Here is a 9,946-nt window from a genome sequence, read left to right as displayed (position 1 = left end):
CCTGGGAGACCCAGCACTCCTCTGACCACTGACTTGGGCTTGAAGACTCCCTGACAGCTTTGGAGAATCCTGTTTGGACTGTGGGGTGGTCTCAGACACTTCTGCCGAACCTTCCCTCCCTCTCTCCTTCACTCAACGACCAGATTCACATCCCAGTCTGGTGGCTCTCCCAGCCTTTGCTGCCTCCTTCCCTGTTTTCTCTCCCAGATGATTCCCCTACCAAATCCTCAGATATTTAATCTCCTGTTGGAGTGTGATTCTCAAAGGGCTTGGGCTAACCCAGCCCCTAAGGACCATCCTGGGGTCTGGGTTTGTTGGAAGGAAGGCTGACTGGCTAATTCCAAGCACCGCTGAATTTTGAACCCAATGTCTGTTGTCACAGAGCTACCCTCCAGCTTGCCTGTTTTACTCAGATCCAGCCTAAATTTGGAAGCCCTAATGGGAAACAGAAGTATTAGGCAAACGCTATTTATTAGTCCCTACTCTAGATACAGGGCACTGACAGGAAGAGTAAACATCAGAAGAAGAATAGGAAGTTGAATAGGAAAAACAAAGACATACAAATCTTTGAGTGTAGAGCCTTTCTCGCCAAGGGGGAGGATGTCGGCTTTGACAAGTGGTAGCATGTTTATTGAATTTTTGAACGCAAAAGAAGGGAGATTAGAGAATTCAAGTGGATAGTAGCAGCCCTTGGGTTGGAGGCACTTAAACATACAGCTTTGTCGGCTTTGTGTAATTACAGAAGTAGGAGATCATTGGACAGCGTGTGTCAAAAACGCAATTTCATAGAGTGCCTGGGAGGAAGAGAATGGACGTGAACATTTTTTCTGACAAGTGGATTTCCCAGTCCTGACCTCTGCATTCTCTGGAACACTCTCAGCCTGGCAAAGACACAGAACTTTTTCCTTTTATTAAATTTTATCCATTTATAATATAACAAAAGAAAATGTATTAGTTATCTATCGCCAAGTAACAAGTGACCCCAAAATATAGTGACTTAAAAACAACACTTTTTATCTTCTAGTTACTATGGGTCAGGAATCCAGCATAACTTAGCTGGTCCTCTGACTCAAGGTCTGTCATTGACTATCGTCAAGGGATCATCTGGGCTGCGGCCATTTCCAAACTCGGCTGGGGAAGGATGTTTCCATGTGGTTGTTGGTGATCTTCAGGGTGTTTTGTGGGCTGCTGCACTGAGGACCTCAGTTTCCCAGTGGCTATTGGCTGGAGGCTGCCCTGAGTTCCTTGCCAGGCGAGACTGTCTGCGGGGAAGCTCACAAGGTGTGCCTCTGGGGTTCACCAGAGTGAAGAGGTTGAGGGCGCTAGAGAGAGGATAAGGGGAGGGGAGAACTTAGAGCCTTTGTAAAACTGGATGTTGAGAGTAATAGCCATCTTTTTGGCCATGTTCTATTTGTTAGAGGCAAGTTACTAGATGCGGCCCACACTCAAGGGATGGGGATTCCACCAGGCTGTGAATACCAAGAGGAATGGATTACTGGGAGCCATCTCAGAAGCTGCCTACCACACAAAACACAACTGATGCCTGAATAAAAATAAACTTGGTTTGGGGCGCCTGGCTGGCTCAGTCAGTGGAGTGTGAGACTCTTGATCTTGGGGCTGTGGGTTTGAGGCCCATGTTGGGCGTAGAGATTACTTGAACATAAAATCTTAAAAAAAAAACAACAACGTGGCTTGAGAGACTAATGGAAGAAGGATATAGAAGGGTGAGAAGCTACAAGGACCCTTCCAAGGGTATCATCCTTTATAGGGCTTGATGGGCATTTGCAGACGACAGATGATTGGCTGGCATTCAAATTGTGCTAGGCAGACTTCTCCACCCAATTCTTTTTTTCCCCCCACCCAATTCTTAATAATAACTGAATCTTATAAATGTGCCACAGGTGCCCAAGCAGTCCGTTGCAAACAGAAAGTGTCCTTAAGTTTTATGCTGTGTCACAGGAGTTCACATGCGTTGCGTGTTCTAGGCCATGATATATGTGTTTGTTTGAATATAAAAGTACAAAAACTACTCACCACGGAACAAAACTGATGTTGCAAGGTGAAGCGTTTGTGGATTTCGTTTGAAGAGCCCGACAAAGATTTCGTGGCGCCACTTCTCTTTCGATGAGTCACCTCTGCTGAGTCATCAGTGCCCATTTCCTCTGTGACAAGGAGACGTTAACTACTATCATCTGCTAATAGGAAAACATGGAGAGATTTTTGTGACATGTATTTATTCTCTGTTATTTTAGGCATCCAACCTCCCTGTTCATGAATTCTGTGTGTTCTGCACATGAGCCACATTAAACACCCCTGGAGCATAGCTGCTCTCTCTGGCCTCTGGTTGTGTGAATACGGAATGCTCTCAGCCTGGGCTGCCTTTCCCGCCTTGTAGCTCTGTGTGATTTTGCCTTCCCTTTTGCTCTTCCACTTAGGGAGTCAGGGGCGGTCTCAGAGAGACAGTGACACATCATCGGAGTGAAGGGCCGCATCTGCTCTGTGTTCCCAGAGTCACCCCCATTTCAGTGTTCAGACAAATAAATCTACAGTGACTGTCTAATATAATTCAACACTTCTTCCTCTCCAGGTGAGCTGCTTAAGGACAATATACACCCGCTGTGGTTATAAAGTCTCCACTATTTGGCATACAGTAGATGTTGAAAAAAATATCTCTTGGCTAAATCAATGTCTCTCAAACATTTTGGTCTTAAGACCTCTTTATAGTGTTAACATTTATTGAGATTTCTGAAGAGCTTTTGTTTATATGGGTTATATCTATCGATGTTTACCGTATTGGAAATTATAACTGAATAATAAAGCTAGTCATCAAAAACAAGGAAAGTCTAAGAATCTTTCATAGTCAAGAGGAACCTAAAGAGTTATGACTAAGAGTGATATGCTATCCTGGACAGGATCTTGGAACAACAACAACAACAAAAGGATATTAGGGAAAACTAAGGAAGTCTGGATCCATACTTTAGTACGGACTTTAGTTAATAATATATCAATATTAGGTCATTAACTGTAACGAGTATACCATACTGTGGGGGTATATGAGCACTCGCTACACTATCTTTGCAATTGTTTGTGAATCTAAAGCTATTTTAAAGTCAGAAGTTTAGGGGCGCCTGGGTGGCTCAGTTGGTTAGGCGACTGCCTTCAGCTCAGGTCATGATCCTGGAGTCCCGGGATCGAGTCCCGCATCAGGCTCCCTGCTCGGCAGGGAGTCTGCTTCTCCCTCTGACCCTCCTCCCTCCCGTGCTATCTCTCATTCTCTCTCTCTCAAATAAATAAATAAAATCTTAAAAAAAAGTCCGAAGTTTATATAAAAAAGGAAAAAAAGGGTGCCTGGGTGGCTCAGATGGTTAAGCGTCTGCCTTCGGCTCAGGTCATGATCCCAGGGTCCTGGGATCGAGTCCCGCATCGGGCTCCTTGCTCAGCAGGGAGTCTGCTTCTCCCTCTCCCGCTGCCTCTCCCCTGCTTGTTCTCTCTCTGTCTCTCTCGCAAATGAATAAATAAAATCTTTAAAAAAAAAAAAGGAAAAAAAGGATATTGATATGTAAGTGAGAAAATCTTTGGAGATCCAAGACGATATCCTTGAATATGCTTTATTTGACTTAAAGAAAACTAGACTTCTCAAACTCAGTTTTGTATTGTGGTAAAATACACCAAACATAAAATTTACCATCTTAACCATTTTGAAGTGTACAGTTCAATAGTATTAAATACATTCGTAATGTTGTGCAAGCATCACCACCATCCATCTCCAGAATTCTTTTCGTCTTGTAAAACTGAAACTCTGTACCCACTAAACAGTAACTCCCCATTCCCTCCTCCTCCGGGCTCTGGCAACCACCATTCTACTTTATGTCTCTATGATTTTGAGTACCCTAAGTACATCATGTAAGTACTTGTCTTTTTGTGTCTGGCTTATTTCACTTACTATAATGTTCTCAAAGTTCATCCATGTTGCAGCATATGCTAGAATTTCTTCCTTTTGAAGGCTGGATAATACTCCATTGTATGTATTTATCACATTTGGCCTCTCCGTTCATGTGGACATTTGGAGTTGCTTCCATATGATAGCCATAGTACATAGTGTTGCTATGAACAGGGGAGTACAAACAACTCTTTGAGGCTCTGCTTTCAGTTATTTTGAGGTAAATACCCAGAAATGGGTATTTTTAATTTTTTGAGTAACCGCCATATTATTTTCCACAGTGGCTGTACCATTTTACATTCCCTCCAACAGTGCACGAGGGTTCCAATTACTCCACATCCTCACCAACACTTGCTGTTTCCTGGGCCCTCCCCCCCCCCCCCCCCCCCCGCTTAATTGTAGCAGTTCTAATGGTGGTGTCTCATTGTGGTTTTTTTTTTCTTTTCCCTAATGATGAGTGATGTGGGCAACTATTCATACGCATGTTGGCCATCTGTATATCTTCCTCAGAGAAATATCCATTCAAGCCCATTGCCCATTTTTGATTCGGGTTGTTTGTGTTTCCGTTGTTGAGTTTTAGGTGTTGTCTGTATATTCTGTATTTGCAGATATTTTCTTCCCTTCTGTTGGTTGCCTTTTTACTCTGTTCACAGTGTCTTTGATGCACAAAATTAAAAAATTTAAGTTTTTAGTCTGTTCTTTATTATCACCATGTGCCTGCGATTGTAAACCATGCCAGTGGTAAAATACTCCTCACAGGAAGACTTTTAAGCACTCAGATTCCTGTGCTCCCCCTCCACCCCACTAAATTAGGATCCCCAAGGGGTGGCTCAGGCCTCTGAATGTCTAGGGAGCTGCCCAGATGCTATGGACTGAATTAGGCCCTCCCTACACTCCTATGTTGAAGCCGTAACCCCCAAAGTGATGGGATCTGGAGATGGGGCATTTGGGCGGCGACATTTAGGTTTAGATGAGGTCATGAGGGTGGGATTTGTGCCCTTCTAAGAAGGGACACCAGAGATCTTTCCACCTGTAAGCCAAGAGAAGACATCTCTGAATGAAATGCCCCTGGCCAGCACCTTGATCTGGGACTTCCCAGTCTCCAGAACTGTGAGAGATAAATGTGCATTGGTTAAACCCTCCAGTTTGTGGCATTTTGTTATGGCAGCTTGAGGTGATGAAGAGGCCAGGCGAGTCTGAAGTTCATCTAGGTTTAAGAACTCTTGATCTCAGCCAGGAATGACCGTTAATTCAAGTTCTTCTGCCATCTTGGTTAGGAAGGACTTTTCCTTGATGGAAACACGTGCTCTATCTAATTGATCAGTGATGTTTATGATGTTTACCAATGATGGCAGAGTGAAGGGGAGGGGTGAGGATACATGGGGGGGGCAGTTATTTGCCACAAGTGCCGTATATTTGCCATCCTTATACTTCTTCACAGTTTTTTTTTCTTAGAGAGGGTGAGTGGGTGGGGGAGGGGCAGAAGGAGAAGGAGAAAGAGAGACTCTTAAGCAGGCTCCACACTCAGCACAGAGCCCAACGTGGGGCTCGATCTCATGACCCTGAGATCTTGACGAGCCGAAATCAAGAATGGGACACTCAACTGACCGAGCCACCCAGGTGCCTCTATTCTTTACAGTTTTTTTTTTTTTTAAAGATTCTATTTATTTATTTGACAGAGATAGAGACAGCGAGACAGGGAACACAAGCAGGGGGAGTGGGAGAGGGAGAAGCAGGCTTCCCGCGGAGCAGGGAGCCCGATGCGGGGCTCGATCCCAGGACCCTGGGATCATGACCTGAGCCACCCAGGTGCCCCAATTTCTTTACAGTTTTAACAGCTCTGTCCTTATTTCCTCGAGTCCCTTTTTTCCTTTTTGGCATTGTAATATTGTTAACAATGTTAGCAAATCCTCAGAGAACTTTACACCCTTCCCCTTGACTCACTCATGCTCCTTGGATTTCAAAAACAGATGCTGAGGAGCCAAGAGTTACTGTCTACATTTACCCATTTGGCTTTGCCTTTTGACTTATCTTGTTTTTTTCCATTTCTGTTCAGAGTTCTCAAACAAGCTTGGAAGTGATTCGTTAGTCAGATGTTCTAACTTTAAAGCAAAAGAATATTTGGCACTAGAAGTAAAAGACAATTAAAATGTCATATTATTGCATTCCTTATCTTTGTCATCCATCCAGCTGTTATTTTTGAGCAACTTCTAGGAGTCAGTCCCTGTGCTGCTGGGCCTTTGAGAGACAAAGATAAATAGAAGATAAAATCTCTGCCCTTGGGAAGCTCTAGGCCAAACATGAGGGCTGGATTTCATATCAAATCATTATAATGTGTTAAGTGCTATACTGGGAGGTGCTAAGGGAGCACAATGGAGAGCCCATTGCTGTCTGGAGGGGATGATTGAGGGTTTTTTTGGAATGCTCATCATGCGCCTTTCCCCTGTGGATTCATTAATTCATTAAACAAACATGCAGACCCTCTTATGTGCCAAGCTCTGATCCAGGCATTTGGGATATATCAGTGAACAAGATAAAAATTCCTGCTCTGGTAGAGCTTGTGTTGTAACAGGGGGACCAAATAGACTGAGGCCTCATCTAGGGACTAGCACATCAGATCTATGAGATGGTGACATGGTATGAGAGACTGTGGTTTGGACTTGTGGCTGGGGTCAGTTGCTCTTGCTTCCATCCTACCGTCTTCAGGGGAGGCAAAGGCGGCCTCATCTTGCCCAGTCTCAGGACTGATCTTAAGAAGGGAGGCCCTGGGCCCTGACCCTGATGTGCTTACCTTGGGGAAGGAGGAAGCGTCAGGCTAGCTTGAAAAAGAGAGTCTTTCCTAATCTTGACATTCGGGTGAGCTACCCCTTCATGCCAGAAGAGTGTAGGAATTGGTGGTGGTGCTGATGGTGGTGATGAGGCAAGGGAAGGAGAGAAGGACAGAAGTGGCTTTCAGGGACCTAGAGGAAGGCAAGGAGAGGAGCAGGGAGCCTCCTTTACTTTAGGTCTGGAAAAAGTACAGAGTTAAGGAATTCAATGATGAGGAATTGCTCACCAGGCAGATAAGGAGAGAGGTGGTTTTAGTTCAAGAAGTAGCAGATGTTGAAGCATAGGCTCTGCCAATGAAACCCCTGTAATGCTTTTTTTAAAAACCCCATTATCTAGATGAGGAACCTGCATTGGACCCCTCTTGTGCTCATGTCCTCTGGGCTGCCCACCATTTAGTCCGGTCATTGCTGGACCTACCCGACATAGGTGTAACCTACCTGACCACACCTTGTCCAGACTGTACCTCGCTTCTCTTGTTTTCTGCTGTTGGGGAGGAAGAACTTTTACTCTGCCCTCTTAGGTTCTTCTTCTGGAGGCCTGCAGTTAAACTGACAAAGACAGATTAACAGAAGAAAAGGTATTATTTGCATGTGGAAGTTAACAAAAGAAGTAGCTAGCTCATGAAATGGTTAAAGTTAGAGGATTACATACCTAACTTAGTAGGGGAATGGGAAGGGGGGAGAAGAGTTCTTCAACGGGAAGAACAAATAGGTTTTTAGGAGAATGAGCAGGAGATAAGAAAGTTTGTGATAATGTTTGTTTATGCAGGTGCAAGTGGTCTTTCTGTTTTCTTTATGGCCATGACACTCCCCTGAGAGGGAACTCACGGCAGCCTCATTTCCCAGAAGTTGCTGCTTTTTGCAAGATAAGGGAAATCCTGACAAAGTTTCTTTCTGCCTCTCTTGATTCTCAGTTGCTTTCCAGCTTAAAATAATCCTCATGCCAAAAGAGCCTATTTTAAGGTGGCATGTTCGAATCCTCTTCACCGCCTCAGGACTTCCCAACTGCTTGGGAAGTCTGCAGGGACCATCTGGCACTCACACATGCATGATCTGCAAGAGGATGGTGCAGGGATGGACAGTGGAGCCCATTGAGAACTGTCCCCTCTTTTGTCCCTTGGGCTTTCAACATGGCCCCCAGAAGGTCCCTGTACTATGGGACCCAGTTGACCACAGTGTTGGCTAACTCTAGATACCCCTGGTGATGGCTTTCCCTCTTTTCCTGCTGTACTTCTTCCAGTTCCCAATCTTTTTCCTTGGTCATTTCCCCAAATACCTGCATGCTTGTATAAAAGCCCTTGCCCATGCTCTCCTTTGTGGCAGAAACCAATCTAAGACAGAAATTGCAGTTAAAAACTGGGTAAGGATGGGGCCCAGATACCATAGATAATAGATGGTAGAAAAGGAATCCAAAGCTGGGCTTCACTCAAAAACAGGTCCTTTCTTCTTCCCACTGTTGTACCTTTCTTCTCTGCATGTTTTTAGTGGCTAAACTATACTTACATTCATTGTTTGGAGTCTTCTAGGCAAATAGCTAAAATAAACTAGGAGTGGAAAAAATAAGACATTTTGTGAAGTTTGAAAACATGAAATTTACATCTGGTTTCTCTGGAATTTTGAGAGTCATTGCCATCAACAGTTAAATTTGGAAAGTTTGTCAAAATACTGGTTTTGGAATGGTTTCCTTAAACTTATTTGATTTGGGATCCATTTCATGTGGTTTTCATAACATATAAGTGGTTTTTTAAGACAGGGCAAAGCTGTTTGGTTTCAAACTTGTTTTTTAAAACCAGACCACTTAGGCAAAATATTTTTGTAACATTTTTATACTATCTAAAAATTAAAGAATTTTTAATCCAAACAACTTAAAACTCTTTAGAAACCTATTTATCTGAGTCCTAAGATTTCTGGTAAGTTTCACACTATTTAACTTCAAAACACTTATTCAAAATAGCTTGGATCCGGGACAGATTTCAAAGCTGAATACTTTCAAATGGCTCATCTAGATAACATGCAACAATATATGGACCATTTTATTGTCTCAAAACATTGGTTTCCCATCATATAAATAAAGCCTAAGCAATAGCTTCACATTATTGCAAAACCAGCTACATATTTGAAAAATTAAAACATCTGTGCCATGTGCAAATGGATTGAAATGTTTTCTTTATCAATAATACGGAAACTATTTTGCAAAACTTTCAATGCAGGCTCCTCTTTTCCCTCCCATAGGATTCTGACTCCATGGGTCGTGCACCATTGGATGGAGCCAGGACCATGTGGCCTTGCCTTTTGTTTACTCTTTTACTGGTATTGTCACTTGTAATTTTTCAGAGCAATGCTGCGAGGCACATATGATTATTATCTGTTTCTCAAAAAGAGCACCCAGGGTCAAAAAAGGTTTTTTGTTGAGAAGGAACACAAGCAGGGGGGGGAGCTGGAGAGGGAGAAACAGGCTCCCTGCTGAGCAGGGAGCTGGACGCAGGACTCGATCCCAGGACGCTAGGATCATGACTTGAGCCAAAGGCAGACACTTAATCGCCTGAGCCACCCAGGTGCTCCCAGGGTCAAAAAAGGTTTTACGTCTTCTCTAAAGTCGTAAAGTTCCTCAAGGACAGGTTTCAGACCTCCTCTGTTTGGCTGTGTTTCTCAGACTCTTAGCCATATTACTTCCTGTCTCATGCCCATTTTTCATCACGTGGACTCACTGAACCTCTTGCTCTGGTCTGTGTACTTCCCCTCTTTCTAGTCTGTTTCAGTAGATCTCAACCAAAGAATTGCCAGGTACCTACATTAAGTGGCCAGATAGGTTCCGAGTAATTTGCCATCCATCACAAATGTGGTTATGAGCTAATAATGATTTAGGTTGAGACATGAAAGTGGGTTCAGGACTATCTGTAAAGTAATATCATTCCTGCATATTCCTATTCATTTATGATTCTTGAGCAGGGACAAGGGGGAAAATGTGCAGTTAAAGCACAAGACATTCCATAATCCAGATGAAACTAGCACCTTTAGGTATCCTTCAGGATGAGAACGGCCCCGGGCCAGGAATTGAACATTCTCTTTACATGTGGCTACTCTAAGCTCAGGCTGGAGCCAAGGGGGAGGTAACTTAGGGGCATATTGCTACCAGGGGGACAGAATTTGGAAAGGGTGAGGGTTGGGAGTAGAGGGG

The 9,946-nt window shown here is 43.8% G+C and overlaps 1 long non-coding RNA gene across 1 annotated transcript; it reads right to left on the bottom strand.

The window, feature by feature from the left end:
* Positions 1 to 7,241: 7,241 nt before the first annotated feature.
* On the bottom strand, positions 7,242 to 9,507 carry LOC113913978. The gene is made up of 3 exons (XR_003517333.1): positions 9,396 to 9,507; positions 8,150 to 8,312; positions 7,242 to 7,317 (listed from the first exon to the last, which is right to left on the bottom strand). It is a non-coding gene; the product is annotated as an uncharacterized LOC113913978 (long non-coding RNA).
* Positions 9,508 to 9,946: the final 439 nt, after the last annotated feature.

Source organism: Zalophus californianus, chromosome 11 (assembly GCF_009762305.2).
Source record: "Zalophus californianus isolate mZalCal1 chromosome 11, mZalCal1.pri.v2, whole genome shotgun sequence".
In the NCBI taxonomy this organism is placed as follows: domain Eukaryota; kingdom Metazoa; phylum Chordata; class Mammalia; order Carnivora; family Otariidae; genus Zalophus; species Zalophus californianus.
This window is presented reverse-complemented; position numbering and strand designations above follow the sequence as displayed.